At 38.8% G+C, this 8,867-nt stretch overlaps 1 non-coding gene across 1 annotated transcript; it reads right to left on the reverse strand.

The window, feature by feature from the left end:
* Positions 1 to 2,396: 2,396 nt before the first annotated feature.
* On the reverse strand, positions 2,397 to 2,528 carry LOC143400585 (small nucleolar RNA SNORA51). Its single transcript, XR_013091496.1, has one exon. It is a non-coding gene; the product is annotated as a small nucleolar RNA SNORA51 (small nucleolar RNA).
* Positions 2,529 to 8,867: the final 6,339 nt, after the last annotated feature.

The following is an 8,867-nucleotide window of genomic DNA, read 5'->3' on the forward strand; positions in this document are numbered from 1 at the left end:
CCTACTTAGAGGAAGTAGGTCACTGGGGATATGCCCTTGAAGGGTGTATTTTGTACCCAGCTTCTTCCTCTTGTGCTCTTTCTCTCTGTGTATATTGGCTGCCATGAAGTGAGCAGCTCCGCTTCATCATGTACTCCCTGACATGATGGTTTGCCTCACCATGGTCCAGAGACAACAGAGCCAAGCCAACCACAGACTGAAACATTTTTTTCCTATTTTTATTTGTTCTTTTTAGATGTACATGACAGAAGAGTGTATTTTGACATATTATACATGGAGTATAATAATTTATTCTAATTAGGATCTCATTCTTGTGGTTGTACATGATGGGGAGTTTCACAGGTCATGTAGTCAGTCATATATGAACATAGGAAAGTTATGTCTAATTCATCCTACTGTCTCTACTGTTCCAAATCTTCTCCCTTCTCTTTATTCCCCTTTGGAGTCCAATGAGCTTCTATTAAATCCTTTTATTGTTAACATGCACGTATCAGAGAGAACATTCAGCCTTTGTTTTTTTTTGGCGGGGTGGTGGGGGGGGAGGGAGAATGATTTATTTCACTTATCATGATAGTCTCCAGGTCATCCGTTTACCAGCAAATTTCATTCTTCCTTTTGGCTAAGTTATATTCCATGCGATGTACTATATTTTTTTTATCCATTCTTCTGTTGAAGGGCACCTTCAGTGATTCCATACCTTTGCTTTTGTGAATTGAGCTGCTATAAACATTGATGGGGGCTGTATCACTGTAGTATGCCCTCAGAGTGACAATTTCCTGAAATCAAAAACTGAAAGAAATATTTCCTCCTCTTACATTAATTTTCTCAGGTATTTTGTCACAGCAAAGGAAAATTGACTAATATATCTTTTCAATGCTCAAAGTTATTTAAACCATTGATGCATTTTGTGTCTAAAATTTTATTTTTTAAAACAAAACATTTTTCATGACAAAATAAATGAATTTATTCTCTTTGTTAAAAAACGTAAAACATTTCAGATAAGGATAAAAATATTTTTGACTGTCAACACCTGTCCCTTCCCCAAAGAACCTTCCAGGCCTTTTCCAAATTGGCAATTTGTTTAAAGTTCTGCATATTCTTTGATTAGGAAATTCTGGTTTTTAGAAGTCACATGTATAAAAACATCTTGAGTGTGCATAAGAATAAACAAGGATATTTACTGCAGTATTGTTTATAATAGCAATAAAAGTAAACACTTAATAGGGGACTAGATAAACTATGGTATATTTTCACAATGACATTGTATGGAGTCACAAAAGCAGTGAGGTGAATCTTTAAGTGCTAACATGGAAAAATCATAAGGAAATGATAAATGTAATATGACTCCAATTTTCAGAGCTGCTTGGGGAAGTGATGGTCAATGGAAATGACCTGGGTTTGGTGAGAGAAACAGGAGAAAGAAGAGTGATTCATGCCCCGCCCCGCTCGGCCTCCCTGCACCTTTTCTTCCCCCTTTTCTCTGTCATCTGTCTTCCCCTCATTTCTTTTCATGAGTTAAAGTTGAATCCAAGTCTACATTCTAGGAACTGTTTGTGTTTACTCTCATTAACAACCAGTTGAACTCAGTTGATGAGCAGCAAGGCCTATCCAAACTGGTAGTTAAAGTGTCAAAATAAATGGATCCACTGCCTGCACCCTGGCTCACATGATCCAGTTGATGAATAATTAATCGAGCAGCAATATGATGTGTTATATGAAAACCTGCCTGCTTTGGCTACTACAAAAGCTTAAAAATAAACCAACAATTTGACAAGGTTACAAAGAATTAAAACAACTGAACAAAAAAAGAAACTTCAAGTATGGGTTAAATAATAAAATATGTAGTGTTTGCATTTAGGAATACCAGTAACGTTCTTCTTTGTGTTGTTATTAGAGCAGGCAGATTATTTGAATTGAAATATTCTAGTCTGACGATTTCCTTGTGTATTAGAGGGGAAAGTGGCCCAAAGAAGTGAGGTAGCAAAACAGTAGAGACCTGCCATTTTCTGGTGACACTTTTATAGAGAACAGAGATGCCCATTATCTTTTCTTTTGGGAATGGTCTTATCTCTCTCTGTTGATAGGACTCAAATGTGTGAATCTTCTTCTACTTATAAGACTGTATAAGGGGCACAATTGTTATGGGAAGGACACAGTGCTGAGTGGGTAATGGAAGGAATGACTGGCTCTAGGCTTCTCTGGAGCTCTGTGTCTTGGTTTAAGGGTGACTCCAAAGTTAGAATACTTGGGAATAAGATCAACGAGGAAATAGTCATCAGAAGTGAGCATTTTAGCTAGAAGAAACCAAGAAATAAGTTTACTAGATAAATCCAGGACACCTACTTGAATCTGAATTTCATATAAACAACATAAACAACAAATACTTTTTTTTTTCCCCATGTTTCCCCATTCACAATGCAGACTAGGCACAGGGCCTGGGCTGAGGTGTACATGAGGTATGCTTACTCTGCCTCCCCTTTCTATACAGTCAGTGTAAGAACACAGCCTGTGGTAAGCATCAGGAGGCCAACAAATACTTTTTAAGTGTAGCTATATTCCTGATAGTGCATAGATCATACTTGTACTAAAAAAATTATTTATTACTTATACAGAAATTCAAATTTAATCATGTCCTCTTTGTGTGTGTGTATGTGTGTGTGTGTGTGTGTGTGTGTGTGTGTGTGTGTTGTGATGCTGAAAATCAAACCCAGGGCTTTGTACATGCTATACAAGCATTCTATCAATGAAAGACCCTCTGGCTTGAGTCCCCTGTCTTTTTATTTGTTAAATCTATCAAGTGTACTAGGACACATGGTGAAATATTTACTTGAAATGTTTTATAAACTTTACAACAGATTATTCTGTAGGATTCTCAGTTTTTCCAACTCCAAAATTACAAATTAAGATCAATACTTTGAACTCAAAGAGTATAGGCTATTGGACCATTTCAAGGACAAATTCTCTAGAAACTGGAATGTCCTGAAACGGAACAGATTGGGCCAAGGATATCAACACATGAACATTTGTAATGCCAAAGAACCAGGTGAAACATAAAAGGTTGTTGAACAGGAGATGGGTTTTAAAAAAAATTAGGAGCACATCTATGTGATGGAATTCTCCACAGGGTTTTCTTCTAGCCTCGGAGCTACTTTATAATAGAACTCTCGCATCCTGACCAGCTAACTTGTTTTCTAGAGAAGAAGCTGGGCTTTCTGACTCCTCAGGGGCAGGCCTAATGTACTTCAGGATGCTTTCTGTCCATACATAATACGAAGATCTCCAAATAGATCTTTAAGTAAAAACAAGCAAAAGGGCAATGTGTATGTTAAGTTCCCATTTGGGTAAAATTTAAAAAGCATAAACATAAATACAACTAAAAGCATGACATTTTTTTCTGGGTTAAGTACCTGAGAAACTCTTCAGAATGCTTATTTTAGGGGAAAGGGTTCAGTTATTGAGGATAGGTGAGGAAGACTTACTATTTATTTTATACCTTTATGGGTAGATTTTTTAAAAAGAATTTTACATTGAAATAGACTGGCTCTTTATGTTAGGAGTACTGAGGAGAGGTTTCCCTGCAATGGGTGGGGATATATGCTAGAGGGAGGTTACCTCATATATCTTTCAGTTTTAAAATGACATAAATTTAAACCTTAACACTTTGAGAAACAGCCCCACCATTTAGTTTTGATGCTCAGTCTCCTCTGTTCACTTACAATTTCAGACTCTAGGATACATCTCCCAGCACACCCATGACCAGTTGTGACATGTATTTGCCAGGAAGTTCATGGACCACATGAGGTCAGGATGACTTGTTGGATGATCCCATTGTCCACAAATGCACATACAGTTCTTGGTCTTAGGTTCATAGCAGGCTTTGGCAGTTCAACAACCAGGAAAAGCAAACCTTTTGACTCCTGTCTTAATAACAGCTTGAACCACACAAACTTGTTATTTCATAGGCCAAAAGGAAAGAAAAAAAAAGCTGGATATCAGTAATTTCACATAGTTCGCTGAAAACTACTTCTGCATATTCCTTTTTCACTTTCTCCCTTCAACAATTAGGAAAGCAAATCCAAGAAACCAAAGTATATATGTTTCTAGACTTCTAAATATGCCTCATCTTTTTAATATTACATTTTCTCTTATCTTAGTTAGGGCTGGTGTAACAAAGTACCATATACCCAGTGGCTTATAAACAATACAATTTCTTTTCTCACAGTTCTGGAGGCTGGAAGTCCCAGATCAGGGTGCCAGCGTGGTTGAGTTCCAGTGCGAGCCCTCTTCCAGGTTGTGTCTTCACATGGTGGAGAGAGAAAGTGACCTAGTTCTTTGGCCTCCTCTTATGAGGGCACTAATCCTATTCATGAAGACTCCACCCTGGTGACCTAATCGTTTCTCAAAGGCCCCAGCTCCTAAAACCATCACCTATATATCTATACATATGAATTTCGGTTGTAGACACAGATTTAGTCTCTGACACCCATTATTTAGGACACTTAGGTTAAAAATGGCTCTAACTTCTAGAACAGTTTGAATATGCCAGGTGTTTTAAACTCTTAATTCTGTATTCTCATATAAACTTTATAATACTCTTATGAGATAGTTATGTTTATCCCACTTTGCAAATTGAAGAGCCTGAGACATAGTTTAAGCATCATGGCTGGGTTGGTACAGCCATAGGTCTGAAGCTGGGATCTGAGCCCAGGTGGTCTTTTTATGGTAACCACTATATTTCATTGGCAGCATTGATAGGCCTCCCACTACCCCATTATAACCTGACAAACCAATTCCGTCAGCCGCAGACAAGTTGGTCTTTCCAGACTCCATGGAGTGCACCCAGATGATGCCTTTGAAGCCATGTAGAAGTATTTCTTTAAGATTTAATTAACAACAACAAAAAATTTGTATCAGGGATTGAAGTACTTAACCTCTGAGCCATATTCAGCCCTTTTTTTTTTTTTTTTTTTTTTGAGTCTGGGTCTCCCTAAGTTCCTGAGGCTGGCTCTGAGTCTGCAATCCTCCTGCCTCAGTCTTTGAAACCTCTAGGATTACAGATGTGTGCCACCACACATGTCTCTGCAAAGAAGTTTCTACAACTTTAGCCAGATAAGTGGGTCTCCACATCTAACTGTTCAGAGTGTAGGTCTCAGGCAGGCAGCCTGATGTGCCATGTTTCATGGTACCCATCTCATGACTCAGAAACTGTACCTGATAAAAATCACCAGTTTCCTCTTTGATCTCTGTTCCTAAGGGCTGCTGCCATAATTTCTGCAGCTTTCTCTGTCCAGAGGCATCTGATTTTTACTGTTTTTATCTTGCTCACCATGGAACTCACCTTTGTGCCTCTTTCCTGAATCAGTGGTGCTGAGGCAGCAGCTAGGCAAACCAGCCAGCAGGTGCCATAGAAGGAAGAGGACCCCCCCTCCCAGGACCTGCAAGCATCTTAATTAATTTTTCTGACATTCAGCTTCTTCATAGAATGAGAATAAAAATGCTAACATGGTGGCCTGTGGTATGACTTGTGTGGTGTGCGAATGCCTGTGTGGAGAGACCTGTGGAAAACGGTGTGAAGAAGCAGGCCCGGGCCTAGTGTACCTGCACGAGGCTATGCCTGTGATGTGCATTGACACAACTTTTTCAGAGTTATAAAGTGTTCTTTCAGCAATAGCCACCTCACTAGAAGGTATCTTTTAAGTTATCTTAATTTATTAATTATACATTGGTATTTGTAAGTGGGGGTGGGGAATCTTAGTCCCACTCCCGATGATGTTTTCTTCTGTGAACAACTTCCAGTTTTGACACCTTGGTCTTCACTCATGTTGCCCTGGGGATAAGGGGAGGGTGTGAAATCACCTAGTCGGTGAGTTTCTCCTTTCTTTTGGGCACATCACCTACCATGGCCTTTCAGCTCCACCAGAGTCAGCCTCTCATAACTCACTGGTTCAGAATTTATGCAGGACAGACAGGTTTTATATCACAATTTATGTTAAAGTATGGGCTTTTTCTGAGAAATATTTCTCAGAAGATCTATTAGAATGCAATTTCTCTTTTGCCCTCAAGACCATGCTTTTGCATTGCCAAAAATTTCAAATGCTAATTAAACACACGAGTTGCATATATTCAGTATTCTAGAAGGTGATAGCTACCATAATAATGTGAACATTTCAGATTTGGTATTTGAGAAATTTGAATAATTTGATAGTCAAATATTATAGGCATTTATGCTGATATTTTTGTGCTGATGTAATAGATTTTTCATTTATTTTTGTGAATTTTTTTCCTTTAGGCTACATATTCAATTTTGGAATACAGCAAACACATTATTTATTTTAATGTGATTGAACTTCTGCTTTACTAATAAAATGAAGGCATTTGCTCCCTCAAAATCACCTCACCTTTTTTTTAAAAAAACAAATAAAGTAAGATAACATACAGAAAAGATATTGTAAGTGTAATAGGCACCCAGATGAAGAGACACTCCAGAGCTCCCTGTAACCTGCTCCCACCAAGTTAGCTGTTACCTTGACCTCTCATCAGACACTAGTGTTGTTGGTTTTTAAACTTCATGTAAGAGCAATTTTACATTATGCACTCTTGGGTTACTCTTAATGAGCACCTCTATAGATTCTTAATCCTGTAAATATTGTTGTGATTTTATTTTATTTTATTTTATTTTATTTATTTATTTATTTATTTTTGTACCAGGGATTGTACCCAGAGGCATTTAATCACTGAGCCACATTCCTAGTCTTTTTTTTTTTAAAACATTTTTATTTGGAGACAGGATGTTGCTGATTTGCTTAGGGCCTCACATGTGAGGCTGGCTTTGAACTTGTGATACTCCTGCCTCAGACTCCTGAGCCACTGGGATTACAGGCATGTGCTGCTGCACCTGGTTTTTCAGCCAGTTTGGAAAGGGAAGGAGGCAGGCAGTGAAAGAGGAAGGAAGGGTGGGTAAGAGAAGGAGAGGGAGGGTGTGTTTGTGGGTCCATTTTCTCCATATTTACTTTGAAAATGATGCAGCCCATGAAAAACTGGGGGAACAATATAAAAATGTAATATTGACCAGGCAGCGGCTACCTTAGACCTTATTTTCAGAGAAAGTAAATTAGATCTCAATAAAAATCTTGATGCCTGACTTGCTTTGACGGTGCAGTAGGGGTGTGGACACAGAGTTCTGTTTCCTGCAGACGTTAAAAGGACCCATGGGATTGTCCTGGCCTGATTTTACAGTCTTGCCTTGGAGTCTCCTTTGAGTAATTGTTATGGTTTTGTACTATAGTCATCTGCCCAGGGTCTGAAACAAATCTCCATAGGGAGATGTTTCCTTCCAGGTTTTCATCATGGTCACAGATCATGGATGAGAAGATAACATCTTGGCTCTATAATTACAAATCCTCTTTGGAAAACTAGCTTTTTTTTTTTTTTTTTTTAATGAGAGAATCTATATTTGTCCTAGCCATATTCTTGTTGCAGATTCAGGCTTAATGACGAAGGCAGCCACATTTGTGCCTCCCTAAATCTTTTCAACTTCTGTTTCCAAAGACACACCCTGAGCTTCTCTTCCAGGGTCTGACAGTTTTCAGGATCTTTACCACTCAGGGTGGAGGAGGATGTTAGGTAATTTTCTAAAGTTTCTGAGTGAGAAAGAATCTGAATCTGTCATATGTTCAATCACTATCCTTCATTACATGGTTGAAACATAACCCACCTCTTTTACTTTTCAGATGAGGAAACAGAGATTGTAGAATTCTTCCAAAGCCCAGTGACATTCTATTTCACTGCTCTGATTCTTGCCTCTCTTTCCTCTTCGACAACCCCAACCCAACTCTTCTCTGAGGTCAATCTCAGAATGTTTTAATTATTTGACCCCATTATTTTGTACTAATAATCACAAAGTCTAAACATGAAACTTGTAGGCTAGAGAGGAGCACAGAATGATATTTTGGGCCAGCGCTGTGGCGCAGGCCTGTAATCCCAAAAATTTGGGGGGCTGATGCAGGAGAATCACAAGTTCAAAGCCAGCCCCAGCAAAAGAGAGGCACTAAGCAACTCTGTAAGACCTTGTCTCTAAATAAAATACAAAATAGGGCTGGGGATGTGGCTCAGTGTTCGAGTGCCCTTGAGTTCAATCTTGGGTATCCCTACACCCCCCAGAATGATAGAAGAGAATGATAGTTTGAAATTGTGGTAGGAAAGCTATTTGGTAGGCAAAAGAAGTCTGTGGTGTCCCTCAAATCACTCCACTTAAGTTTGCTTCTGTTCCTTTTCTCCACAGCTCTTGTCTTCACAGTACTTGTTCCTTCAAAAATTATTCATTGAGTAACAACTATGTACCAGGCAGCATTCGAGGGACTTAGGACAGACAAAGAAGAAAATAGACAAATCTTGGATGGCTTATACTTTAGGATGGAGTGATAGAGAAGGAGTATTAGATATTATAAATGATAAGTGGGCATCATGGGGTTCTCTAGAGAAATAGAACCAATAGGATACATGATATGGAAAATAACTAAGCAATATAATAAAGATTAGGAATGCTGGCGGTCACTGGTCACTGCAGGTTTAATAGTGTTCAGGGTGGGTTTACTGAGAAGGTTGCAATTGAATAAAGACTTTCAAAGATAAGCCAGTCAGATATGTGGAGTAAGACCAGGCCACAGAAGGGATGAGTCAGGGCAAATTTCTTATTGTAGGAGCATGCCTGGAATACATGTAGTATTCCAGGGCCAGTGGGAGAGCTAGAGAACAATAAAAGGCGAAGTCAGAGCAGTAACCAGGAGTCAAGTCATGTAATGACTTGTTGGTCATTTTGATAGAACCTGGCTTTGTCTCTGGTTGAGATGGAGAGGCATCACAGGGCT

The sequence above is a fragment of the Callospermophilus lateralis genome, chromosome 5 (genome assembly GCF_048772815.1).
Source record: "Callospermophilus lateralis isolate mCalLat2 chromosome 5, mCalLat2.hap1, whole genome shotgun sequence".
Classification (NCBI taxonomy): domain Eukaryota; kingdom Metazoa; phylum Chordata; class Mammalia; order Rodentia; family Sciuridae; genus Callospermophilus; species Callospermophilus lateralis.